Source organism: Dermacentor albipictus, chromosome 6 (genome assembly GCF_038994185.2).
Source record: "Dermacentor albipictus isolate Rhodes 1998 colony chromosome 6, USDA_Dalb.pri_finalv2, whole genome shotgun sequence".
Lineage (NCBI taxonomy): Eukaryota > Metazoa > Arthropoda > Arachnida > Ixodida > Ixodidae > Dermacentor > Dermacentor albipictus.
This window is the reverse complement of record NC_091826.1, coordinates 81,452,997-81,457,165: the sequence shown is the minus strand read 5'-3', so window position 1 is coordinate 81,457,165 and position 4,169 is coordinate 81,452,997. Positions and strand designations below refer to the sequence as shown.

The 4,169-nt window shown below is 49.0% G+C and overlaps 1 non-coding gene across 1 annotated transcript; it reads right to left on the bottom strand.

Moving 5' to 3' along the window:
• Window positions 1-3,705: 3,705 nt before the first annotated feature.
• On the bottom strand, window positions 3,706-3,777 carry TRNAE-UUC (transfer RNA glutamic acid (anticodon UUC)). The gene has a single exon. It is a non-coding gene; the product is annotated as a tRNA-Glu (tRNA).
• Window positions 3,778-4,169: the final 392 nt, after the last annotated feature.

Here is a 4,169-nt window from a genome sequence, read left to right as displayed (position 1 = left end):
GAAGACATATCAGCCCATGAGAGTCTAGATAGATTTCGAAATTTCTCCCAGTCGGCTGTATCTATCTTCCACCTAGGAACTTGTGGGGGAAATTCATTTTCTTTAGGTGCGCTTAGCAGTACGGGGAAGTGATCGCTCCCGTAAGGATTGCTCGTAACTTCCCATTTGAGTTCAGGCAGTATAGACGCGGAAACTATACTAAGGTCTATTGACGAAAAGGATCTGTTTGCAAGAGAGTAATATGTGGGTTCTTTCTTATTTAGAAGGCTCCAGAAGAAAAAAGGAACTGTTCAACGAGACGACCTCGCGCATCGATGCGAGAGTCTCCCCACAAGGTGCTATGCGCATTGAAATCGCCAAGAACAACATAAGGTTCTGGCAATTGATCTATATAGGATTGAAATTCATGTTTCGTTAATTTGTAATGTGGGGGTATGTAAAGAGAGCTAATGGTGATGAGTTTGTTTAGGAGAACAGCTCGAACCTCCACTGCTTCGAGAGGCGTTTGTTGCTGTAAACGTTGACACGCAATGCTCTTATCGATAATAATGGCGACACCGCCCGATGATGCGACAGCATCATCGCGATCTTTGCGATAAGTTATGTACTGTCGGAGAAAGTTTGTATGTTTGGATTTTAGGTGTGTTTCCTGTAGACACAGCACTTTTGGATTGTATTTGTGGATGAGTTCCTGCACATCATCAAGGTTTCTAAGAAGACCTCTGACGTTCCATTGTATTATCTGTGTATCCATATTTGGAGTAAATAGGTGCTGTGTGTATGGAAACAGAACTATTATTTACAGAGATTTCAGAGATTAGATTACAGAGCTCTTTCGAGGCCCTGTAATCGGGGTCTTGCCCTTTCTGGAGCGTTCGAGTGAACCTCGCCGCTCCTTAGGCGCTTGGCGCCCCTGGAGGATAGGTGTAGTGTCCATTGCCTCTTGTGAGGCGCCGGACACCTGCTCTTGCGAGCGAGAAGTTACCAGGGAGAGTCCCGCCTTGGAGGGCAAGACCCCTGCGCCCACCAGCCCGGAGGTCGATGGGGTTCCCTGGGGGATTTGGCTGCGCCGGCCGTTGCCAGCGCTGGAAGGGACCTGGGAGGTTGAGGCAGCCTCGGCTGCGCCCACCTTCAGGGTCGATGATCCCTTCTCCTCGGTTGACGGAGCAGCGCTAGCTGCAACCGCCGCGGGGGCAGATGGCGTAACTGCCGACTCACTGCTTGAGGGTCGGACAGCCGCCGGAGGCCGTTGTGACGCTGCCCCCTGACGCGCCACATCGGCAAAGGTTTTCTTGGGCAGGTATAATACCCGCCTTCGTGCCTCTTTGAACGAAACATTGTCTTTTACTTTTATAGTTAGAATTTATTTTTCCTTTTTCCATGAGGGGCACGACCGCGAGTACGCGGCGTGATACCCGTCACAGTTTACACAGTGGAGAGAGTTATTACATGCTTCAGTGGCGTGTTCAAGGGCACTACATTTCGCACATGTTTGGCAGCCTCGGCAGCTCTGCGAGCTGTGGCCGAAACGCTGGCATTTGAAACACCTTAGGGGATTCGGTACATATGGTCTGACACGGAGCTTAATGTACCCGGCCTCCACAGACTCGGGCAGGATACTTGAACCGAATGTGAGTATTAGGTGCTTCGTTTGAATTTCTTTGCCATCCCTTCTGATCTTAATTCTTCTGACATTGACAACGTTCTGCTCACTGAAGCCCTCCAAGAGCTCAGCTTCTGTCAGTTGGAGCAAATCGTCATCAGACACAACGCCGCGGGTGGTGTTCAGAGTGCGGTGAGGAGTTACTGTCAATGGAACATCCCCAAATGACACTAGACTGGGCAACTTTTCGTATTGTTTCTGGTCATGTAGTTCTAACAGGAGATCGCCACTTGCCAGCCTTGATACCTTGTAGCCTGGACCAAGGACATCAGTTAAGGACTTGGAAATTAGAAAAGGGGAGATATTTCGTACTTGTTTGTCGGATTTTTCAGAGTGGATGACATGGTACCGTGGGAAGTTGGGTCTTTGACGGCCAAAGAACTGGAATACATCTTCGGTGCGCCCTCTTTTTTGAGGGCGATCAGGAATTGGAGGAAAGGAACTTGCCATAGAAAAATGTAATTTTCGGCGATAACGCCAACCACCCACCGTGGAGCCCTACAAGGGGACGTTACAGGGACTGTAAAAACAGGTCCTGCAAACGCCAGCTGTACGTTATCACTATAACCAAATATGAGATAACCTAGGTTGGTTATTCACACAAGGTTAACCCTTGCTGCCTGGAAAAAATGGAAGTAACGGAAGCTACGAGAAGACAGGAAAGGTGGAAAGTGAGAGAAAGACGAAGGCTGGAGGGAGAGAGAGACAGGAAAAGGCAACTACCGATTTCCCTTGGGTGGGTCAGTCCGGGGGTGCCGTCTGCGTGAAGCCGAGGCCAAAGGGGTGTGTTGCCGCCGCCGAGGGGCCATAAAGGTCCAAACACCCGGCATTGGCTCAACCCCCAGGATCCCCTTTTCCCCGGACACGGCTAAGCCGCGCACGGCTACACGCGGGAGGGTGCAACCCTCGTGTGCTCGGGTCCGTGGTGTCGCAACACACCAAACGCCTGCTTGCGCAGACGCCCCTGCGGGGAATGATGGGGAAATAAATAAAAGATATCAACACTGTAGTTGGTGACCCTCCAATGTTTTCTACTGCCAACTAAATGTGTTGCAAGAAACACATGGTTCTACTAAATTCGCAATCATATTCATATGAAATACGGCCACAAATTGTTTGGGAACATATGTATGTTTGCCAACCTGTCCACATATACGATCTGCCTTAGGCAGAATTCTCCATCAATACAGCGTTGTGACCTATCGGAGCGTGATGAGGAGCATAGGTATTTGTGAAATGACAGGGAGAGTCATGTTTACGTGACAGGACAAAGTCCACAAATTGCGTATAGTTAGCATTGCTAACACGGACCTTTTTAAAATAGTTTGGCTGTTTGCTTTTCGAGATGTCGAATATTCTATGTTAAACATTATGGTTCCTACAAGGATCACCTGACCAGACAAGCATCTGTGACTGAGGGCGAATTAAAGCGAGCAGATCAGAAAAGTGCTGTGTGGGATTCTCATCCGCGCTCTTCGGACAAACGAATGACAACACAGTAGTGCAAACAATCACGAGGGCGTTTATTGCACCTTTCATAGATCAACGCCTGCTAGCCCAGTACCTATCCACAAATCATGGCGATGGGCACGCGTCAAATCGCGAAAGTCCGACTCACCGCTGCCGGATAACGAGCGAATATGTTCGCCTCATGCTGGACACCAACGCCTGGTCATTCGCGTGTACGGTCACGTGAACGGTGGCGCGTTCGAATGAGGCCACGCGAGACGGTCTCTCAGAAGCATGGATCGGCGCACGCGCGGAACATCCGCGCCACCTGCCGATCTGCAGCCAAAGGGGATGTGCCATCTCCTTTCAGCGTCCAAGTAACCCCGTCGTTAGGTGGTGTTAGTACGGACACGGTCAGGCAGCGCGACTGCTTGACATTCAAGTGCATTCGGGACACGGTCAAACAGCACAGCTGTCGCTCGCTAAGCACTGTAGGTGAACTGGGAGAAGCAAAAGAAAGAAAAGGTCTCACCGATATTTGAACTCGGGTTGCTGGATTCAGAGTGCTAACGTTACAACAAGAGGCCGCACACTTCCGACGCCAAGAATCGAACCCGAGACTCCTGGGTGAAAGCCAGGTATCCTATCCACTAGACCACGCCGGATCTTTTTTTTTTCTTTATTCCCAGCCCTCTACATATAACAACAACACACATTCCTTAGATATATACAACAAAAATATACAACGAGACCAAACAAGTTAAAGGAATACAATGATGATGATGATTGGAGTTTAATGGCGCAAGGGCATCTAAGGCCAAAGAGCGCCAGGACATATGTTTTTGTTTAGTAAAATGGTGGGTTTGGTGCTGTGACTTAAAATAGAGGCTGTATAGAGGCCTACACGTAAAAGAAATCTATAAATACTGGTGGATGAATTCTAAAATTATAGGTTATAGGGACACATGGTAAATTGTTGTGGATTGCCCGAGTCCCTTGCTGTACAATTCTTGCCTACGCAAGAAGTGCAAGAGCTCAGACATACTTATGTGCATCA